Source organism: Hyla sarda, chromosome 1 (genome assembly GCF_029499605.1).
Source record: "Hyla sarda isolate aHylSar1 chromosome 1, aHylSar1.hap1, whole genome shotgun sequence".
NCBI classification, from domain to species: Eukaryota; Metazoa; Chordata; class Amphibia; order Anura; family Hylidae; genus Hyla; species Hyla sarda.
Genome location: NC_079189.1, coordinates 539,071,189 through 539,095,380, shown reverse-complemented (window position 1 = coordinate 539,095,380; position 24,192 = coordinate 539,071,189). Strand labels below are relative to the sequence as shown.

At 40.8% G+C, this 24,192-nt stretch overlaps 1 long non-coding RNA gene across 1 annotated transcript in view; it reads left to right on the top strand.

The window, feature by feature from the left end:
• LOC130291786 (uncharacterized) overlaps nucleotides 1–24,192 on the top strand; it is a 345,719-nt gene that overhangs the window by 155,713 nt on the left and 165,814 nt on the right. Inside the window, exon 2 of the long non-coding RNA XR_008848033.1 lies at nucleotides 21,147–21,246. This is a non-coding gene — a long non-coding RNA (uncharacterized LOC130291786). The remainder of the gene's footprint in view (nucleotides 1–21,146; nucleotides 21,247–24,192) is intronic.

Genomic DNA, 24,192 nt, shown 5'->3' with positions numbered 1-24,192 from the left:
GTAGGATGCTTCAATAGATTGCCGCCAATAACTATTATATAAATCACTCGGACATCATCCAAGCAATAGAGATTTTTATTTTCCATTACATGATGATGTATGTTTTGTCTGAGGAGACACAGGAGCAGAGAGGTTTTTAACACAAATTACATTGCTACTGGAGAAAGTAAGAATGTAAGAAAAAAAAAACTATAATAGTAGTCTCACCCTTAAATGACTCAAAACTTATATATTTAATAACAAGGGAAGGAATCAGATATTTCTAAGGGAAATCAGGAGAGTTGAACAACGTAAAAAAATTACAGAAAATGGCACAAAGATTACTCAAAATCACAGGAAAGAGAACATACTTACTGGTTACTGATACTAGGGCAGGTTTAACCTGCCCTTGTATCAGTAACCAGTAAGTATATCCTCTTTTCTGGGAATTTTATAAATTCAAACACAGTAAATTAGTCACACAGTGGATAGTCTCCTTAAAGGGGTACTACACTGGAAAACATTTTTTTAAGTAAACTGGTGCCAGATAAATTACTTCTATTAAATAATATTAATCCTTTCAATATTTATCAGCTGCTGTTATGATCCACAGGAGTTTTTTTGAGTTTCCTTTCTGTCTGACCACAGTGCTCTCTGCGGACACCTCTGTCCATGTAAGGAACTGTCCAGAGCAGGAGACGTTTGCTATGGGGATTTTCTGCTACTCTAGATAGTTCCTAAAATGGACAGAGGTGTCAACAGAGAGCCCTGTGGTCAGACAGAAAAGAAATAAAACATGTTTTTATTACTCTGTAGTATAAAACAGCTGATAAGTACTGGAAGGATTTAGATTTTTAAATAGAAGTAATTAACACATCTGTTTAAAGGAGTACTCTGAGATTATTATTATTAATTGTTTTTTGTTTTTTTGCAAAATTCCCATTCTGCCCTTTAAAAAAAAAAAATCTACTTATCCTCCGGAGCTGCCCTGGTGCCTCCGTCGTCCTGCCGTGGTCCCCGGTGTACTCATCTATTTGGTTCTCTGTGGTCAATACATTAATCTGCTGTTCAGCAAATCGCTGGCCACAGCAATGTCTAGCCTTAGCCAGTGATTGGCTGAACGGCAATGTGATGTATTGAGCCCCAGCAAAGGTCTTTGTTTTGTTCCCATAGCTCAATATGTCACATTGCTGCTCAACCAGTCATCACCCAATGCTGGACATCGATTAGTGAGTCGCTGAGTCGCAAGCGTGACTTATTGACAACAGGGAACCGCAGCTAGACATTGGAAGCATTGAGTGAGCGTCAAGAAGTATTTAGGTTTATTTTTTTATATGTTTAAAAAAATATTAAAGGAGTCCTTCAGGAATTATATATATTTTTAAAGGAGTGGTCCAAAGAGTTAAAAAAAAAAAAAAATTACCTTTCCTTGCTCCCCGGCAGCTCACTTTCTGCTCCATGCTGAATTTCTTCAAATTATGTAGCAACCACCACATGCAGAAAAAAACAAGTTCACATGCAGTGGTCCAGTGGCTGCACAAGGTTACAACAACATTGGCCCCCTTGTGCTTTTCCTTACATATGATGATTGCAACTTAGTACTTGCACTAGCTGCACTGCTCCTTTTTTGACATCTCCTTCTGAAAGACCTTTTTCAAATTTTTAAGCGTACCTGTCAGATTCCACAAAAAAAACTGTTACACAATCCTGACCATGTATATCTAACTTTTATGCCTCTAACATCTATATTTATTATAAAAATACCTCTTTTTCATTAGCTCACAATGTTATAAATCCTCTCAAAGGAAGGGGGATCATCCCTCCCTTGTGGTGGGAAGTGATTGATGTGTCTGCTCATACAACCTTGTCCATGAGTCATCTCTTGTCTATGACTCATGGTTAAGCTGATGCTGCTGCAGGACTGGTTAGTGTCCCATTAAGTATGAGGACCCCTAGTGGTGGGATTTTCAGGAGCTGTTTTCTTTACTAAATATTCAAACTTTTTAAACAACCATATTATCAAAGGTCTTTAGTTTTCATCAGTAACAACATATAAAAAGCTTTTGGATTTGACAGTACCCATAACGCATTAAGGGGGAGATGTAAATTAAAACATTTTCTTTCTTTAGTCAGACAATTCATAGAAGTCTGCTAAATTCTGGCACGTGAACCAATTGACTTCCATGCTGGACCTATTTTTCTCTTTCCCTGTCAAAGTGTACAAGCAAATTCAGAGTTCAGTGGTTGAAACAATATGTAAAAATGCGTTATGAAGCAATTGTTGTCAAGTCAGTTCAGGTTTCGTAGGCTAAGCCTTAACAGTTTATAGTGTAAGGCAGAAATCTGGTCAGAAGTAATCCAGGTTTGATGTGCATATAAGTGGCAACAGTTTGGAGCAAAATGGAACATAAGAAACATGAGCTAAACTAAAGATGGAAGCTCAATAATCTGCAAAGAGGAAGTGCAAAGGCAAGGTTTTGTAACACCTAGATGGTAGACTTACTGTATAACCCTACTAGTTTGACTTTAAGGGTATTGTCCAAGTCAGTGGTCTCCAAAATGTGGCCCTTCAGATGTGGCAAAACTTTCCAGCATGCCCAGACACTGTTGAGTGTACTGTCCACCAGTACCCAAAGTTCTTTACGGAAGAAGCTTTTCCTAATGTTCTATTATTTGGCATATAAGTGTACATGTTGTTTTTACGGCCCAAGTGCATAACCTTAGGTATATTCCCTAGACCGCCATGCTTGTGGTTAGTAGAGAAAAGGTCATTTAGTAGATTGGCCTTTTCCTCATCCTCCTCACCTATTATACCCAGATTTTTTCTTAGTAGCTAACATTTTTATTTTGGTAGGTAGTAAGGATGCATACATTTGTTATATTGGTACATCCAATGTAGATATGTTATAATAAACCTCTAATTTATAGATGAACTTACATGAACTATAATGATTCAATAGAAATTTAATATTATATTTTACATTTTTTTAGAAGTCTTTTTTTATTACCAATTCTGCATCAATTTTTTTTTAGCATGCCCAAATGGGAACCTTTAATACAAACCTTTTTTTACCTGTAATGATATGCATTAGCTGAGCAGCTGACTAAAAGGGGCTGCATTTTTTCAAAGCTGAATTTTTCGACCATATCTGAAGAGAAGACTATTGATCAGGGAAACGCGTAACATGTGCCAGAATGTTGCAAGAAATCAAAGGGTGCCATTAAAGTGAAAAGCGCTGCCTACACCCATCACTTAATGTGATGCGGAACCCTTGGCCCGGGGATTGATTCTGCATTCATTGATTTTTTAATATATGATCATGTTTCTTTAAAGTTTCTGATAATAAACGCCTGATTCTTTCAGACCAATTTGTTAGAACTCAAAAGAGATTGAAAATGTGTAAATGTTATTAAATGAAAGCATTATTTCATGAGCAGAAAAAAAAATTATATGAAATGTCAAGAGCAACATGTAGCATGCTGGCAGCGTAATGAGATGAGAACCACAGAATACATATGAAAAAACGTCTAGACCGCTTGCTGAATTAATGTGATGATGGTTAGTTCTGTCTTGGTAACAAAGCAGCTGTGACAGGAACAGAGTTTTTTATTTAGATACTTTACAGCAGTGTTCCCCAACATGTGGCTCTCCAGCTGTTGCAGAACTACTATTCCCATTATGTTCTGGCAGCCCAATAACTGTATCAGTATGGCACAGTGTTTCCTAACCAGTGTGTATCCAGCTGTTGCAAAACGGCAATTCCCAGCATGCCCGGACAGCCAAAGGTTGTCCGGGCATGCTGGGAGATGTAGTTTTGCAACAGCTGGAGGCTCCCATGCTCCTTGAGTTACTGTATACAGTAGTACTTCCAAACAATACGGGAATGCGCTTCTGTAGTATTATACTGAGTTTTCTCTCCTTGACTTTGCCCATGGCACAATATATGTCAGTGTGTATCAAGAGATTAATAGCAAATAAATTAAAAATAAATACTACTAAAGATTTATGTGTTATATTTGTTTCACTACTTTGTGGTTGAGAATTGCAGACTGATAAGGATTTAGCTAGCATGTTGAGATTTCGTATTGATTTTTTATCATGAGAAATTGGATTCCTTAAAGGGGTATTCCGACGAAAAGCATCTTATCCCTTTTCCAAAGTGCTGGAGCAGTGCCGGAGCAGTGGTTGACATGCCCCCTTCTATGAATTTCTATGGGGGAGATTTATCAAAACCTGTGTAGAGGAATAGTTGACCAATGGCGTATCCATTTAGGTAAATTCAAGGAAAGGTAAAAATATCTGTGTGCAAGGAAGCATGGCAAAATATATTTTGTTGTACCTCCAGAGACCCATGGAGGTACAGTATTGACTCATAGCAGTCTATGAACAGAACAGTATAGATCTTTCCTTTCTGGGTCAGAAATACGAGCATGTGATTGAGCTAATATTGGATCTATAATCTGTCTGAAATTGCAACCTATGGGATAACAATACTAAAGTGCTTAAAGTACCGCAATTCCGTAACTTACAATGGCCTCAGGTTACAATATTTTCAACATACAATGGTCTTTTCTGCATACCTCCCAACTTTTGCTGAGAGCAGAGGGACAAGCCACGCCCCTGACCACACATGGCCACTCCCCTGACCATGCCCTCAGTCCTGCCCTTACCACGCCTGCACCTGCAGAATGGTAATACCTATTAAAGGGGTACTCCACCCCTAGACCTGCGGCACCCCCCTGTGATCACTGCACAGAGCAAACTCGCTCTGTGTGGAATGAGGGGTGATACAGTGGCTGAAGTCATGATCCACCCCCTTAATGCAAGTCTATGGCAGGAGGCGTGACTGCCACCACGCCCCCTCCCATAGACTTGTATTGAGGGAGCGCAGCGTGACGTTACGAGGGGGCGGAGCCGTGATGTCACAATGCTGCGGCCCCGTCATTATGCACAGAGCGAGTTTGCTCTGTGCAGTGATGACAGCGGGGTGCCGCAGCCGAGATCGTGGGGGTCTGCATTTAACTGTAGATGACTCATTTACAGTTAAAGGGGTATTCCAGGCAAAACCTTTTTTTATATATGTCAACTGGCTTCGGAACGTTAAACAGACTTGTAAATTACTTCTATTAAAAAATCTTAATCCTTCCAATAGTTATTAGCTTCTGAAGTTTTCTGTCTAACTGCTCAATGATGATGTCACGTCCCCATAGGAAATGCACAGCTCCCGGGACATGAGTCATCAGAGAGCAATTAGACAGAAAACAACAATTCAACTTCAGAAGCTAATAACTATTGGAAGGATTAAAACATTTTAATAGAAGTAATTTACAAATCTGTTTAACTTTCCGGAGCCAGTTGATATATAAAAAAAAAGTTTTGGCCTGGAATACCCCTTTAAATGTTAGACATGCGGGGGCTGTTCAGGGATGGCAGGACACCACCCCAAAAGCGGGAATGTCACATCGGATCCGGGATGGTTGGGAGGTATGTTTCTGGACCAATGTGATGTCATGATTGGGGCTGTACAGGGAGAGTGAGCCCTAAACTGACCCTAGAAATCTTATCCCCTATCCAAACAATAGTGGTAAGATGTCTGATCGCGGGGGGTTGTCACTCACTCGTGCCTGATGACGGGCGATACAGGGGCCGGAGTATCATTACGCCATGGCCCTACCCCTTCATGACACCACGGGCCGCGCCCTCAATACAAGTCTATGCGAGGGAGCGTGGTGACAGTCACGCCCACTCCCATAGACTTGTATTGAGGGGGTGGTGCCGTCACGTCACGATACTCTATGTCGCCAATAATCAGGCACAGAGCGAAGTTTGCTCCATGCAGCAGATGACACAGGGTGCTGCAGGAGAGATCGCAGGGGTTCCCAGTGGTGGGAACCCCGCAATCTTACATCTTATCCCATAGCCTTTGGATAGGGCGGAGTACCCCTTTAAGAAAATAAGTCTAGTCACTACTCTTGACATAAAAAATACCAGAATCTCAACAAACCCGGCAATAAAGCAATGTTTCCCAACCAGTGTGCCTCTAGCTGTTGAAAAACTACTAAGAGTTTTACTGTAGTTTTGCAACAGCTATAGGCACACTAGTTGGGATACACTTCAATGTCTGTTGGTGAACTTTTAGGGTAGGGTCACACGTAACGGATCGGCAGCATAAAATAAGTTGTGGATCCATTACGTGTGACCCTACCCTTAAAGGAGTTTTCTGGGCTGAAATGATTGACGTTCTACCTAAAGAAAACGTAGGCGGCAGCCAATACACAGCACTATTTCATCGGGTCACAGATCATGCATAACAGATCTGCCTAGTTGTGCTGATACAGAGGTCCAGTGAATGTATTATATGTTATATATTCTGCATATTATACAATTTATTATTCAGACAAGACCTGACGGCTGAATAGTTACGTTATCAAAATTTGTATGATTCATTGTTCTGGTAAAGGATTGAGAATTGTTATGTTGGCCCTTTCTAAGCCTCTGTTTGTCTATTTCCAGGGCTCTCGTTGCACACAGTCGTGTGTTTCAAGTTTTTTCTCTACATACCGCAAGGCTAAAGTATATAAACTTCAACGTACTGCCAACCCCAGGCTTTATATTGTCATTATTGCTTGAAAACATTAGAAATCGCCATGGTAACTGAATATAAAGAAAGCTGGCCTTTAAACACACACACACACACACACACAAACACACACATATATATATATATATATATATATATATATCAATTTATTCATGAATTTTGCTAACTTTGTGTTTTAGCGATCTTGAAGCCTGAACCATGAAACTCTGGTTGCATTAGCAAAATAACTCTGATTGTTACGTTCAGATAATTTCCCTCATTAGAATCACATCTAAAATAGGTTTGTAATTGTCGGTTATCATTGAAAGCTGTGACTTCATTTACAAACAGCATTTCATAGCTGAAAATAAAATAAATACTTGAAAATTAGGCTGCAAAGTTCACGGAAAACACATTTTAAGGGGTTATCCTTTTTTCTAAAGGAGCTAATTTTATATTTCATATTCAAACCCATTAAAATATATTAATCCAGTTAAAGGGGTACTCCGCCCCCAGACATCTTATCCCCTATCCAAAGGAATGGGGGATAAGATGTCTGATGGCGTGGGGGTCCCGCCTCTGGGGACCCCTGCAATCTCCCTGCTGCACCCGGCATTCGTTTAGAGTGTCTGCTGCAGTGCCCGACGCCATCAGACATCTTATCCCCTATCCTTTGGATAGGGAATATGATGTCTAGGGGGTGGAGTACCCTTTTAAGAGATTTGTTATTTGTGTACATAATATGGCACCACCTAGTGTTGAAAGTGTACAGTAATGTGCATGTCCACCTAATGAGCTAAGTGCTGGAGGACACACATTCTTATTCACTTTCCTCACATTTAGGTCTCTGTGTAAGGCCATGTTCACATCGCTTAAAATGTGCAGAATGTCGTCACGGAAAACACAGGCAGACATTTCACACGTTTGAACAATCCGGGGGAAGCAAGGAAATGCATGTCTCATAAACGGCAGTGCTTTTCCGAGTGAAATCCTTAATAAGAATAGGAATTTCTATTATTTTTGCAAATGCTGGAATCATTTCTGCAGCAGAAACATCTGATGCGGAAATTCCCCCATATGAACAGTGCATCAAGGTCAAGGGGATTCTGCTGCAGCAGAATATCCATGGGGAATATTCCGGCAGAAATTCACACAGACATTCTGCCATGTGAACATAGCCTAATGGTCCTTTGTTTACTGCAGACCAACCAAGAGCCCATTCTTTTTGTTTATCTGGGTTAGAGCAGAGACTGCATTGATATGGTCACATAGTTAAGAATCTACAGTGGCTTCATAGACATTGAATGAAATGGTGGGCCATGTGCCGATCATCTACTTCATTAAAAACAAAGAAGTTGGGGTACAATTCCGGAAATCATGGTGGGGCCCCAGTGGTGAGACACCAGCCCCCCCCCCCACAATAAAAAAGAGGTGTCTCTGTATTCCACAAATAGAATAAGGTCCATTTATGTCAAAACCAAGATATGACTTTCACACAGACCATTTCTACAGCCTTATCGTGCTCATGGCAACATAACAGCGCCAACGCCTCGTGGTGTTTCATACACATTTTTTTCTTTTTCTGTTTCATGTATTATTATTGTGTTTTTTTCATCATGATAAAACAATATTGAGTCGATCATGGTGCTTTAGTTGTGCCCTGGGTGCCCTTACATCTTAATAAATCATATATCAAAGAGACAGCATGATTTGAATCCTTTGGTTTATAAGTCTGCAAATGTTTTTCTGTTTTCTTCGTCATATTAAGTTAGAACACAAAGCATCCCCGGGGTGATATGCTGCGGCTTTATACTTCTGTTATATATTACATGTTTGAGGAGGGAGAGAATAAAGCTATAATCCGTTTTATCTATCCAAACAGACCTTGAAGTGTCATTGAAAGATATAATTGCACATTGCGCTTGCAAGAAATTATGTCGCTTTACATTGTTTACCTTACTAGTAAAGCAACTATAGAGTGTTAGGTAGAGAACATACTTTAGACATTCTGTACCATTCATTTACTTACAATCTCTTATTTTTTATTTTATTTTTTTATATCTTTATATAGTTTTTCTCTATAGTTCTGCTTGGCATGAGATTTACAGGTAGGGCATAACATTTTACCTAAAGTGGTTGGAGAGCATAGTATCATCAACCTGCCCATGTCAGTAGATGTTTTCTGCAGGTTCAAGCCTATCTCGATCCTTGTCCCCTAAAGTGTTCCTGTTGTTAACAAAAACTTTTTATATAATGTAGATAATACCATTATACGTTTATTTGTAATATTCATTGGTTAAAAAAAAAAGTGTAGATTTTTGGGCAAAAAAATACTTTCCCTGCAGCTATTGCCTGTGTGTCTCTATGAGGAGTCCAAATACAGAAAGTGTAAGGGAGACACACTAGAGCTACCAGTGGTGGGTTCTAATAAGGATTTTTTTCTATAAAGTATTATAGGTTTTATGGATCCTTATGTCTCTTTTTGTGAAAAGAAACTATGAAATTGCCCATGTGTTCAGAGGTGAATACAGTGTGACCTTATTTCCCAAGCATCCAGTTATCCAGTATCAATGGAATATAGAAACTGAGGACTAGAGTGGACCTGTTTTTGGAAGAAAGCAACTGTGTGGTATTATGGCATGGGTCCATTCAGTGGAACTGAACTGCAATACCAATCACAACCAGAGGACATGTGTGGCCCTGTTTTTGGAAAAAAAACAACTATGTTCCTTTGATACTGCATAACCACTTTAAAGAGGTTTAAGGAAAATAAGATTGCATTATCATTAAACAGTTAAGGTTGTTCTGATCACACTTCATTTTACAGTTTTTTCTCCACTCATTACCCATACCTATCAAGTTATAGGGAGTTATTCACCTCCCATTATAAAGGGGTTATCCAATAATACAAAAGCAGAGCTAATTTCTTTCAAGAACAGCTTCTTGTCGGTCTCCAGGCTGGGTGTGGTTCTGCAGCTCAGTTTTATTAAAGTGAATGGAGCCAAGTTGTAATGCCATACAAAACCTGAAGACAGACGTGAAGCTGTTTTTTTTGTTTTTGTTTTTTTTTAAAAGAAATTAGCTCTGTTTTTCTATTCTTGGATTACATCTTTAATGTGTATTGTGACTTTTGCCACAATACACATTTAGTAAACTGCATTTGAGGAACACTTATCACTTGCTTTTTACTGGAACTTGTCAACATGAAAATACTGGCATCATCTTATAGAGCAGAATGCTGAGCAGATTAAAATGTAATTTTGTGGGTCAAAAAATTCAGCATAACTTGTATTATATTTATTAACATCTCTGCTCATTCTAAGTGCCCACCCAGTGGGCAGTCCTGATTAGTGGCAGAAAGCCTTTCCTGTATAAACACACACACAAAGGTAGCTGCTAGTCACTGATTAGGACCACCCACTAATCACTCCATGTAATAGGGCCCTAAAAGTAATGACACAAGACGTAAATGTACATCCTGGTGCCCTGGTACTTAAAGCACCAGGACGTACATTTACGTCCTGTACTTGACCGAAGCAGTGCTCGTGTCATGCGTGGCAGTTCCCGGCTGCTATCAGTAATGGCGGACATAAGCAATCGCGCTGATGTGCATCATCAACCCCTCAGATGCCATGATTAATATAGATCACGGCATCTGCGGCAGTGCGGTCGGTAAAATGGATGATCGGATCGCACTGCGGCGCTGCCACGGGGAAGCGATCATCCATAATGGCAGACGAAGGTCCCCTTACCTGCTATCGTCCGTCTCCAGGGTTCTTCTGCTCTGGTTTGAGATCAAGCAGACCAGAACAGAAGATCATTGATAATACTGATCATTGCTATAAATAGTCCCATATGGGGGCTATTATAGTGTAAAAAAAAAAGTTTATATATAATATATATAGTAAAACAATGTGAAAAATCCCCTCCCCCAATAAAAATGTAAATCATCTCTTTTTCCACATTTTACTCCCAGAAAGTGTAAAAAAATAATTATACTGCAGTTCTGGTTCGTGTACTGGATAGCTTCCAGGACACTACTACTAAGCTATGGGTCAGAATTGAAGGGCGCTCTAGTGGAAAAATCCCCAGGAATTTATTATGGACATTAAAACCCCACTCAATCCTCCGCTCTGCCTCCACATTGCCTCCTGTGATGGACTCGATCGCTAAAACATACTCAACGTATTTGGTTCATCACTCCCTGATAACACCGGATGGTCCGCTGACCCCCATCTTTGGTAATGAAGCCTTCCCTCCGGCCCTCTCTTCCACTAAATTTCTATCCTTCCGTCGATCGGAGGGTGCTACTTTTTCCTCTGCCCTCACGTATGATAATCTGAAACCCCTCCCGGACATTTTGGGTGACGCACCTCACTCAATACTACACTCCTTCCAATACAACCAGTTGAGGCACTTCTACCATTCCAACAAAAATTCCCTCAGTCTTCATAGACAGCTCACTGCTTTTGAAAACTTATGCACTGCCTCCAATAATGTTCCCCATGCTGTGAGCGTTATATATTCACTGCTCTTGCGTATGGATTCCTCTATTCTTTTGCCTTTCAGAACAGCATGGGAACGGGAACTAGGCAGTGAGCTCTCGGATGCTGATTGGTGTAGAGCCTTGACCCTCTGTCATAGATCTTCCATCTCCTGGAGGATACACGAGACTAACTATAAAATCATCTCCCGCTGGTACAGAGTGCCTGCTCTTCTCTCCCGTATATACCCCTCTGTCTCGGATTCTTGCTGGAGATGTGGACATCGAGGGGGTACCATGACCCATATATGGTTGTCTTGCTCCCAACTTGACAACTTTTGGACCTCTGTCTTGGACACGATCCGCACGCTCACCTCCCTCGCCCTCCCACGGGACCCGGCTACCCTACTGCTCTCGATCCTCCCGCGAGACACACCCAAACTTGCTACCAAACTAACACACTTTTTACTGATGTCTGCCAGATCAGTAATCCCCAGGCTCTGGAAGTCTTCTATAGCCCCCACTCATTCATCTTGGCTTAGGGAAGTCTCACAGATCTATAGAATGGAGGAACTCCTGGCTGACTCCAGGCCCCAATGCACCAAATTTCATGAGGTTTGGGCTCCCTGGCTAGCTTATATATCCTCGCCTGATTTAAGAACCCTACACCTGGATGGATAGAGGGGATGATCGATGGATGGGGACCAGTCTGGAAAGGTATGTGCACCACGAGAGAATCTCACTATGCTACTTTTAAACCTTTCAGCTCTAGCTACTCACTCCCTTGTCTTTCTCTTCTGTTCTTCCCTCCTCTCTTTCTACCTTCCTCCCCTCTGGTCGCTCCTCGGCCTGCTTGTCTTCCTCTGCCTATTTTCTTCCCTCCCCCCCCCCCCCCCCCCCCGTGCCCCTAGCACTTTCCTTCTTCCTTCCTTCTCTTCTTCTTCCCTCCCCTTCACTCTGCCTTCCCCTTCCCTTTCAAACCCCCGCAACCTTCTTAGACTTAGGTCTGCCTCAGTTATGCTTCTGCATCATTTATATACTCGTCCCACAGCTAAGTATAAGTGATATGTACGTTGGTTCCATTATGCTTCAGTGGAAGTGCTAACTTAGAGTCTGTCTCTCATGACTGCCACTCCCACTGAAATGCGTAGTCTCCGTTTGATTGCACTAATTGTGGAAGCTCATCTCGGATGTCAAGAGACGATGGTGTAACCTGTGACTATATTGTGCAACTCTTGCTTAGCTAGTTATTTCAAATGTTGTATATACCTTTACTTGCTGGCAAGATTTTTTCTTGCTTCTTTGTCATGGTTTGAATAGTATTTGCTGAATAAAAAACGTTATTCTGGAAAAAAAAAATTATAAATTAATAAACATATTTGGTATCACTGCATGCGTTAATGTCCGAACTATCAAAATATAATGTTATTGATCCCGTACAGTGAACAACATAAACAAGAAAAAAAAATACCAAATTGCTACTTTTCTGTCACATAATATACAAAAAATTATTTTACGTTTTCATATATGCAAATGTGGAATGAATAAAAAGTACAGATCACGGCCCAAAAAAAATTAGCCCTCCTACTGCCACCTATATGGAAAAATGAAAAAGTTATAGGTCGTCAAAATAGAGGGATTTTAAATGCACTAATTTGGTTAAAAAGTTTGAGATTTTCTTAAAGCGGTACAATAATAGAAAAGTATCTAGTTATTGTTATCATTTTAATAGTATTGACTCACAGAATAAAAACATGTCAATTGTATCGGAAAGTGTACAGCGTGAAAATGAAACCTTCCAAAATTAGCAAAATACATTTTTTTTTTTTTTTTATTCCCCACACAAATAAAAATTTTTTGGTTCTGCCATACAGTTTATGGTAAAATGAGTCATGTCATTACAAAAGTCAAGCCCTCATACACTTCTATGTTTTTAGACGTTTATGTTATATTATGATTTTTAGAAGGTGAGGAGGAAAAAACAAAAATGTAAAAATAATATTGGCTGCGTCCTTAAGGCCAAAATGGTCTGTGTCCTTAACCCCTTCCCGCAGAGTGGCTTATATATAAGCCGCAATGTGCAGGCAGTTAGCGCATCACGGCTTATATATATGACACGCAGTTAACCCGGCGATGCGCAGCATCGCACGGGTTAACTGGCAGAAATCCCGCTGTTTCCAGCAGGGGACAACTTCTGCAACACCCCCAGGGCCATCTGTCGATGGTCCTGGTAAGCGATCACTGTGATTGGTCCCTGTGGACCAATCACAGTGACCTGGGGTGAAAGTTCATATCCCCCGCACTGCCCGCCCCTGGAAGTCGGGCAGAACGGGGGAAGATGGCTGCGGGGACCTGCGGCATAGGCGGGGAACACGCGGGGACCGGAGGCCTTACCTGGAGCAGCGGCGGGACTGGCAGGTAAGTACATGATCCTCAGAGGCAGCAGTGAAGATCTTCACTGCTGCTTCTAGGAGTCTTAAAACTACAACTCCCAGCATGCCCAGATAGCCTTTGGCTGTCTGGGCATGCTGGGAGTTGTAGTTTTGCAACATCTGGAGGGCCACAGTTTGGAGACCATTGTATAACGGTCTCCAATCTGTGCTCTTCCAGCTGTTGCAAAAATACAACTCCAAGCAATGCCCTTCAGCTGTCTGGGCATGCTGGGAGCTGTAGTTTTGCAACAACTGGAGACACACTGGTTGGGAAACATTGTCTGTTTCTAACTCAGTGTTTCCTAACCTGTGTGCCTCCAGCTGTTGCAAAACTATAACACCCAGCATGCACTAACAAACCATGCATGCTTGGAGTTGTGGCTTTGCAACAGCTGGTACAGGGTACATTCACACGGGCAAGGGTTTTACAGTGGGTTTCTCGCTGCAAGTTTGAGATGCAGCAAATCTTGTGCTGGGAAACTCGCTGTAATCCCCCGCCCGTGGGACTGTACCCTAAAAACACTACACTACCACAAAATAAAATAAAAAGTTAAAACACTACATATACACATACCCCTACACAGTACCCCCCCAATAAAAATGTCCGGTACACCACTGTTTCCAAAGCGGAGCCTCCAGCTCGAGGTGACAGCTGGTATCAGGGGACTTGGCTATTTCTTGTATTTTCTTACAAGCCAGTCCCCTGATGATGTTTGCGGTCCATCTGTACGTCCTGATGTGCAGGCATTCCCTCTGCGATTGCCGAGATCACGGGATGTCAGGACGTACAGATGGACCGCAAACATCATCAGGGGACTGGCTTGTGAGGAGGAAGTACAAGAAATAGCCAAGACTCCTGATACCAGCTGCCGCCTCGAGCCGCAAATATTTACTATATTATCTTGGAAAACAGGTATAGCAGGGGTTATCCAAGAATAGAAAAACAGAGCAGATAATAAAAAAAATTATTACAGCAGTGTGTGGTATTGCAGCTCAGTTCATTAAAGTAAATAGAGCCAAGTTGTAATACTCCACGCAGCCTGAGACAAGTTGGATACCCTTTTAATATTGCATTTTTATTTATTTTTTTTATCTTCGATAGGGCAGCACCTGCGCTTTTCATTATCTTAGACAGGAAGTAAGAATGAGTTTATTTAGACATTCTCTCCAAGTCAAGGTGTTGGAAATACATGGAAATCTTGTTGTCTATTGGTCTCTATGTAATCTGAATTGGCTTCCCTGCCTTTGTGACACACAATCCTCTTTACAAAGAAATGCAGGAATTGGCCAATAAAATATAAGTGAGCTGATGCTATGGAATAATGTGTGTCGGCTGGTTCACCTGAATCCCACCCACAATGCACCAGCAGCCAAAGATGTTTAGGCCAAAGCATTAAAATATGTACCCAGTTCCACATATATTGTAGGCATACCACTCATTCAAGGGGTGGTATGTTGAGTGCAGCACCCAAGTGGAAAATTTTATGTCCTGACTTTTGGGATTGGGAATCACTTGTGGCAAGCACAGTCAGAACCTTTGCAGGCACAATGAGTAATATTTCTCCAGGATCTCTCTTAGGATTTCTCCATTATCGTACCTTTTATTTATTGCATTCTGATAAACTACATTCAACATACTTCAGTGAGTGTAAGGGAGTTGTACACACACCTTTTCGGTTCTCAGGCTGTCCTTGCATGGATCATTGGTTATAATAATTGGACTCAATCCTTTTAATTTTTTTTTCAGCCATTGAAAAAAAAGGTTATCTGGTGATTATGTGTCAGGTCTTGCTTGGACCACAAACAGAACAGCATTCATAAAAAGCACTGACCCGTTCAGTAAAGCTGCAAATCTGGTCACTGTGAACCTGCCTCACAGAAGATAAGACATTTCAATACATTCTGTTTCCTGGCTCTCATAGTGATCAAACAATAATAACCAATACATTAATAAGTGTGACAAATCATCCTTTTGAAGTCACATAGTATGATCACCCCCTACTTGGAACTTGGATCTCCTATCTAAAACAACCCAAATATGTAAAGTCCTTTATGTGGAGTAGAGAAAAGGAGGTTTTGTAAATCAACATGCAGATTCAGGCTAGAATTCCTCTTGGTTTTTTTTCCTGCGTTTTTTTCACAGAAAAAAACACCAGTGCGATCTCCTGTGTCTGAAGTTTTTCTCGCGTTTTTGCATTTGAATGGATATTGCATTTTTGTCCCCCTTTTTTTTTTTGTTGTTGTTTTTTTTTTATTTGTTGGGTACCCAAAAAAATACAGTAGGGATGGCAAAAAAATCCATTTAATAAAATAGAATTTTTTTTATAATAACATTTTTATAAAGTGTGTGTGTTTAACTTTTTTTTTTCTCTATTTCTTAATTTTTTTAGGTAGTACTACTACTACCATCATGGAACAGACTGTTAGAAGTACCTGTACTAATAGACAGATCGCCCCGGGTGTCACTTCATCCATAATATAGCAGAGATGCGGAGCAGCTCTATACAGCCCTCGCATTTCTGCTCTGTACTCCGGCCAGTGATGTGACTAGAACATCACTCATTCATATTTTCTGCCCAAAGTGGGGATTGGCCGGATGATTGCAGCCAATCACTGCTCTCAGCAGGAAATATGAATAAGTGATGTTCTATTTATATCACTGGCCAGCCCAGAGTATAGTGCAGAGATGCGGAGCACAGGAGAAAGCCGCTCCATCTCTGCAATAGATAGGATGATCGCATTGTGTGTCAGGAGTTACACCCACCATGATCTGTCCTTAACTGCAGGTACTAATACTCCCAACATTGAGCACACTCTGCTCCATGCAGGGAGCTGTAGTACCTGCATTAATAGATTGCAGCAAGTGTAACTTCTGACACCTGTTGCGATCTGTCTATTAATGCAGGTACTACAGCTCCCAGCATTGAGCAGAGTGTGCCCCATGTTGGGAGCTGTAGTACCTGCAGTTAAGGAAAGATCACAGTGGATGTCACTCCTGACACCTGCTGTGATACTCCTGTATAATGTATAGATGCGGCCGGCCGCTTTTCTATGGTCCCCTGCACTGACGTATATATAAACCTATTCATATTTCCCTTACAGAGTTGTGATTGACTGGAACAATCTGGCCAAACACAGCTCTCTGTGGGAAATATGAATAGGTGTATATATACGGCAGTGCAGGGGACCATAGAAGAGCGGCCGGACGCATCTATAAATTGTACAGGAGGATCGCAACAGACCCAGGGTGATCTGTCAATTAGTACAGGTACTACTATTCCTATCATGGAACAGTGTGTTCCATGCTGGGAGTAGTAGTACTACCTAAAAAATGTAAAAAGGGAAAAACGCCCACACACTACATTTTTATTTTTGTCGGCTACATTTTTAGTGCCCTGCCCGCACACATAAATTGAACCCTGTTTAAAAATGTATTCAAATTTCGTCATAAAAAAGGTATATTTTGATAAATACAATTTTTTCCATCACTACTGTATATTTTTTTATATTTATTTTTTTAATGATACCCTATGAAATTTTATTAAAAAAGGTATCTCCATCACTTTTTTGCATCGCTAAAGTCCAAAAAAGAATAAAAAATGCGTGCAAAAACCCCAAAGTTAAAACCCACATGGCAATTTTGTGTTTTTTCATTGATTTACAGCTAAAATCTGTCCGCAGCGTTTTTTGCTTGACCTGCTGTCTTGAGGCTTTCTCCACCATACCTGTTGTTGGTACACCTTGCAGAGATGATATTATACAGTGCTCATACTACCTTTGTCTCCCATTGGGAATTGTTGCACCGAGTTAGCTTTATTATTTTGAGTAGTTAAGTGGATCCATGAAGTTTTTGATTCCTGTGAAACAAAAGCTAATCTTTGTACTAACACCCCTGCTGTGGGTACTTAATTAAAGCCCAGAATGGTATGTTTTTATGTTTCATTTTGTGATTGACTTAATAAAATGTATGCAATGTAAAAATCAATAGGGACTTCTTTATTCTTAAAATTCTTGAAACCTTATTTAACATTAAAAAAAAAAACAGTAGTCTACATAAAAACTCTTGCACATTTGCTAGTTTTGGCTAGAGGCAGAAATTACTAATAGTCATTGCAATAAATTCATAAATAATAACGGTCACCACTCATTTGGTAACCTCAAACCATCTCAGTATAAAACTGAGTGTTATATTTTATTTAGTAATCTAAATAGAGCCTTCTATTCTGCAGCATTAGATACTAAATTCAACCTATTATCCGATAACTGACAAAATTCCAGTAGCATTTAAAGGGATGCCCGTACAAAGACAAGCTGTCACTAACAGATACAAGAATTACAATAGTATGAGCTATGGATTCTGTTACATTTGTTGCACAGCAAATGCCAATGGCAGTGCAAGCTTTTTACTGCACAGTTAACAAAAATCTGCTAAATAAGAAAATTAAAATTATTTAAGTACATTTACAAAAAATTGCCCTCTAGATTGTTTACACCTCAGAACATTAATATTGTATAATGGATATTATATTGTTTAATAGAATAACATTACTGTTACTGAACATCAACATTCCAATTTAGCACAGTAAATAGTATGGCTATACCAGGACATTATGTGGAGTAAATCAATTTGCACTCTATTCTGTTAGTCGTGATATGTGTTTTTCTGGACAACTCTCCATTGCAAAACTTGCCAAGAAACGAAAAATTTACACTTACCCTAGACAGCAGGCATACATGTGCTCAGTCATAGGGGGACTGACATACCTTTTAAGAAGCACTTTATTTATTTATTTTTTGCATATCATGCACACCTATCACAAGTCTACAGTGCTATCTGTTTTATTCCAGCACAGCTGCATTTATGCTTTTCATAAGTGTAACTGGGTCATGTAATCACATGTCTAACCTATAATGTTCAATGTGCCAGGGGATCTGGGCAGTCCTGGGTCTGCAGACTTTCTGTGAACTACAAGATGACAAAAGCACCTACCAAATAAATACTGCTAGCTCCCAAACCCTCGTCCTACACCATCCAGCTCTATCTTTATACTGCTTCTGCTATTTCTATTGGATCAGGGTATATAGTAGTTATACACCTCCTCTGAGGCTGTGTTCACACATAGGGGGAGATTTATAAAAACCTGTCTAGTAGAAAAGTTGCGGAGTTGTCCATGGCAACCAATCAATCGCTTCTTTCATTTCTGGAAAGGCCTCTGAAAAATTTAAGAAGCGATCTGATTGGTTGCTACAGCAACTCAGAAACTTTTTCTATAGACAGGTTTTGATAAATCTCCCCTATTGTGTTTTTATGCTGCGTTTTTTCGTTTAGGCAACCATGGTGGTATTTTACCTTAATTATGCAAATCGTAGCAAAAATGTATAATTTTTTACAACACTTTTGTAAAATTGCAGCAAAAACAGCCAACAGGCAGTACAATTCTACATGTAACACTTAAATTGCGATTTCAAATTAAATCACTTTTGCCTTATGGCAATATTCCTCTAAAATACACTTTAAATAAGAAGACACATGAGAACTGCCCATAATGTGAACCGACTTCAACCCACTTATAAGTCTAATGACTTCACTTGGGTGAACTCCAGCAGCTTAAAGGGGTTGTGTGCTGCCCTGCCTTTCGGAGCTCCGCTCGCAGCATCCGGAAGTTCATTACTCCGAACGCTGTGTGCGGGCTTCCGAGTTCGCGCCCGCCCCATCGTGACGTCACGCCCGCCCCCTCAGAGAAAGTCTATGGGAAGGGGGCGCGACCGCTGTCATGCCCCCTTCCCATAGACTTTGGTTGAGGGGGCGGGTGTGACGTCATGAGGGGCCTGGCGTGACGTCACGGGGGGGGGGGGGGGGGGTCGGCTGCGAACACGGAAGCCCGCACACAGCATTTGGAGTAATGAACTTCCGGACGCTGCAAGCGGAGCTCCGAAAGGCAGGGCACTGCACAACCCCTTTAATTAGATGAGTAAGTACAGTGATGAAATGCCACACCCAAAGCCAGAGGATTCAAGGGAAATGTAGACAGAATAAGGCAGATTATCTAGATTATTTTCTACCAATAGTGTAAGATGCACAATAAAAGCAAAAAAAAGGGTTTCTTAGGCTAAGTTTCTAATTGTTTTTTTTTTTTTGGGGGGGGGGGGGGGGGAGGGGGTTGGCGCCAAGAAAAACACCAATTCTGCCGCATAGTGTTGGACTTAAGGGATCCAAAAAAAGTGATGGAGATACCTTTTTAAATAAAATTTCGTAGGGTACCATTAAAAAAATTATAATAAAAAAGATACAGCAATGATGGAAAAAATTGTATTTAACAAAATGTATCTTTTTTATAACTTTTATTATTTTTTAAACAGGGATCAATTTATGTGGACGGGCAGGGCACTAAAAATAAGTGATTTTCACTTTTTATTCTTTATTTTTTAGGTGGTACTATTACTCCCAGCATGTAACACACTGTTCCATGATAGGAGTAGTAGTACCTGTACTAAATGACAGATCACCCCGGCATAATTCTGCATAATTTATAGATGCGGCCGGCCGCTCTTCTATGGTCCCCTGCACTGCCATATATATACACCTATTCATATTTCCCGCGGAGAGCTGTGATTGGCCAGATGGTTCCAGCCAGTCACAACTCTGTGGGAAATATGAATTGGTGTATATAGACATCAGTGCAGGGGACCATAGAAGAGCTGCCAGCTGCATCTATACATTATACAGAAGGATCACAGCGGGTGTCAGGAGTGACATTTGCTGTGATCTTTCCGTAACTGCAGGTACTACAGCTCCCAACATGGAGCAGAGCGTGCTCCATGATGGGAGTAGTAGTACCTGCAGTTAAGGGCAGATCATAGCGGGTATCACTCCTGACACCCGATGCAATCGTCCTATCTATTGCAGAGATGCAGAGCGGCTTTCTCCTGTGCTCCGCTCTCTGCACTTTACTCCGGCCAGTGATATGAATAGAACATCACTCATTCATATTTCCCTCAGAGCTGTTATTAGCTGCAACCATCCAGCCAATCCCCATCCTGGGCAGAAAATATGAATGAATGATGTTCTATTCACATCACTGGCCGGAGTATAGAGCAGAGATGCGAGCGCTGTATAGAGCCACTCCACATCTCTGCTATATTATGGATGATCGCATCGGGTGTCAGGACTGACACCAGGGGCAATATGTCTATTGGCACAGGTACTGCTACTACCATCATGGAACAATCTGTTCCATGCTGGGAGGAGTAGTACTAGCTAAAAAATGAAACGCACATACACACTTTATTACATTTTTTTTTTTGTACTCAACACATTTAAAAAAAAAAAAAAAAAAACGCCAAAGGGGCCAAAAATTTCAATTTAAAGGTAAAAACTTCAGAAAAAACGTCATACAGGAAATTGAAAAAAATGCTGAAAAAAAAACAAGTGGAATCCTTGCCTTAAAGTGACCTTGGACCTTATTTCTTCTCCACTGAAGTAACATGCATCATAACTAACAGGTTTTAAAATATTTTCTAATATTTATTATTGTCAGCCTTTTTTGTTTCATTTCCCAGTATTAAGTCACCTTATATAACCAGTTATATTTATATTACTATTGCTACTCACAGATGTTGTTGTTCTATGGTATCAGTATCACTAATATGACATAATTCATTTTCCTTTAGGGGTTAGATGGCGGTTTTCTGAACGTCATCTTGGAGCAATTTCTGACCCTTAAGAATCATGAATAAACACAGCAGTTCCTTGTATGCAAGAGGGAAAAGTGTAAGTACCAATGTCTCAAATTATAGTCCTGTGTTTCAAGGTTACCAGTAAGACTTCTCATAATTATAATATGTCCCGATATTTTATGCAGTACTATAATATGTGATATCCTAAACATAAAAAAATAGGTTGGAAAATGTTAGGAGAATGTTATTTAATTGTAACTTTTTCCAGTTATTATGGGTCTTTTCCTGATCAGCATTATTGTGCCAAAAATGGCTTACATGACTTGCTCGACATTTATGATGTGTTTTACGTACTTAAGAAAAATGTTTTCCCCTTGCTCTTATAGGGGAAAGGGCTGATGGGAAAGGGTTGTGGCTTACCTGATACTCCTTGCACCATAACTTGCATGAACAGCTGATTGGGGGTCTAAAGTTAGACTAGAGAGTTTGAAGATGTGCAAAATTTACCGGACAGCGTGAGCCATTGCAATACATATGGCCCATTTTAAGCCCATTAACGATGCTCTCCGTATATATGATACGCGCTTCTTCGAGAAATATAAAGCGAGCTTCGGAGCTAAGCTTTCTTTATACCTGCTATCAGCAGCCAGGACTCAGCACTAATAAGGAACATCAGTATGATCGCTGATGTCCCACATTAAATTTTTCTGAGGCGGTGATCAATGCCAATCACATCGTCTAAAGGCTAAAATGACATTGTCAGTTAGCTCAGTGCTCTCATCGGATCCCCACAGCACAATTAACATCATAAAACTAAAGCAAGAGATCTCTGGAGGTAAGCTTACACAGGCTTTAGAAAGGGGGAAAACAGATACAAGGCAGTTGGCAACTGGGCTGTGTACACGTGTAGAGAGAAAGCAGGAGACCCACCGTAAACCTGAAAAGGCTGTAGAAAAGAAACTAAGCAACATTTTTAATTAAGAAAATGTTCTTAGCACCATAGTAAGTACAAAGCAAGAATAAAAAGTACTTTTCAAAAGTGGCCAGAGCCATTAATGATTTTTTTTTCACCTGTGCAATTCTAAATTCATGGGAATTATTTTGAATTCCAAACACTGAAATAAATTGAGCATCTAATATAATCTGCTCATGTCCTTTACATCTATCTCTGTGTATAGTAAATGCCCTCAGAACTAAAGAGCTAGAAGAGAAAGTTGTGATCCTGGTGGTGGGTGTGAGTTTAGTACTTCTATTGAAGAGCACTTTAGTAAAGATGGCCAGATGTTGGGCAACTCTCTCATTGCCCAACAGTAATCTCTGCACACACACACATAGCACAGTTCTAATGTATATGTGTCATAATTAGTGTTGAGCGGCATAGGCCATATTCGAATTCGCGAATATTCGCGAATATATGGATGAATATTCATCATATATTCGCGAATATTCGCATATTAGTTATATTCTCGTTTTATTTTCGCATATGCGAAAATTTGCGTATACGAAAATCAACATATGTGAATATAAGCCCATACAAAATTAGCATTCGCGAACATTCGCATATGCGAAAATTAGCATATGCTAAATTTCGCATATGCGTATTTTCGCACACCAGTCTCTCACAGTAGTATTAGAGCCTTCTTTACACCACACAAGCTGGAAGCAGAGAGGGATGATCACTGTGATGTGTACTGTGAAGAGAAAAAAAAAAACGAATATTCGTAATTACGAATATATAGCGCTATATTCACGAAATTCGTGAATTCGCGAATATGCGATATTCGCGAATAATATTCGAATTTCGAATATTCGTGAGCAACACTAGTCATGATTCGACTGGCTGGAGGTGGATCCTCTGTGCCAGAGAGGGATTGGAGTGGACCGTGTCGGTGGACCGGTTCTAAGTTGCTACTGGTATTCACCAGAGCCCGCCGCAAAGCGGGATGGTCTTGCAGCGGCGGTAGCAACCAGGTCGTATCCACCGGCAACGGCTCAACCTCTCTGACTGCTGAGATAAGCGCGGTATAAGGGAGTAGACAAGAGCAAGGTCAGACGTAGCAGAAGGTCAAGGCAGGCAGCAAGGATCGTAGTCAGGGGCAACGGCAGGAGGTCTGGAACACAGGCTAGGAACACACAAGGAAACGCTTTCACTGGCACAATAGCAACAAGATCCGGCAAGGGAGTGCAGGGGAAGTGAGGTATAAGTAGGGAAGTGCACAGGTGAAGGTACTGATTAAAACCTCATGCGCCAATCAGTGGCGCACCGGCCCTTTAAATCGCAAAGACCCGGCGTGCGTGCGCCCTAGGGAGCGGGGCCGCGCGCGCCGGGACAGCACAGACGGGGAACGGGTCTGGTAAGCGAGTCGGGATGCGCATCGCGAGCGGGCGCGTCCCGCATCGCGTATCGCATCCCGGCTGGGAACATTATCACAGCGCACCCAGTCGGCAGGTCTGACCGGGGCGCTGCGAATAGGAGAACGCTGTGAGCGCTCCGGGGAGGAGCAGGGACCCGGAGCGCTCGGCGTAACAATATGGCTGACTTGAGCCTTAAATGTGATGCTTTATATTTAAATGTCGGTGAGAGAGATTCCAAATTTATTATTGATGAAATGGTTTTAAATTGCTGTTTGTCAGAAACTTTTATCCAGCACTTATCTGTTTGTAAAACTTTGTCTGAGGTTTGGGAATATTCCCAAGTGGATATTTAAAATCAGAGGATAATTATCTTTGCCGACTTATGACCCGGAATAGTCAATGTTATTCTCCCCTGAAAATTCTCCAGTCTCTATTTCTGCAGACTTCACCACAATCAATATCTTATCTGTTTAATTACTTTAGTATAAAGATCCCAGGCCACTCAATGTGTTTCTGTCTTCTATGTGACACCTTATACAAATGAGATAAGCTCCCACTATTGTTTCTCTGTGATCCATTCAATTGGATTCCGTGTACAGATGTTGCAGGTAAAGATAATAAAAATATAAGCCTGAACAACAGAGACAGGGAAATAACCACTATATATTTGTAGAGTTAAAGCCTA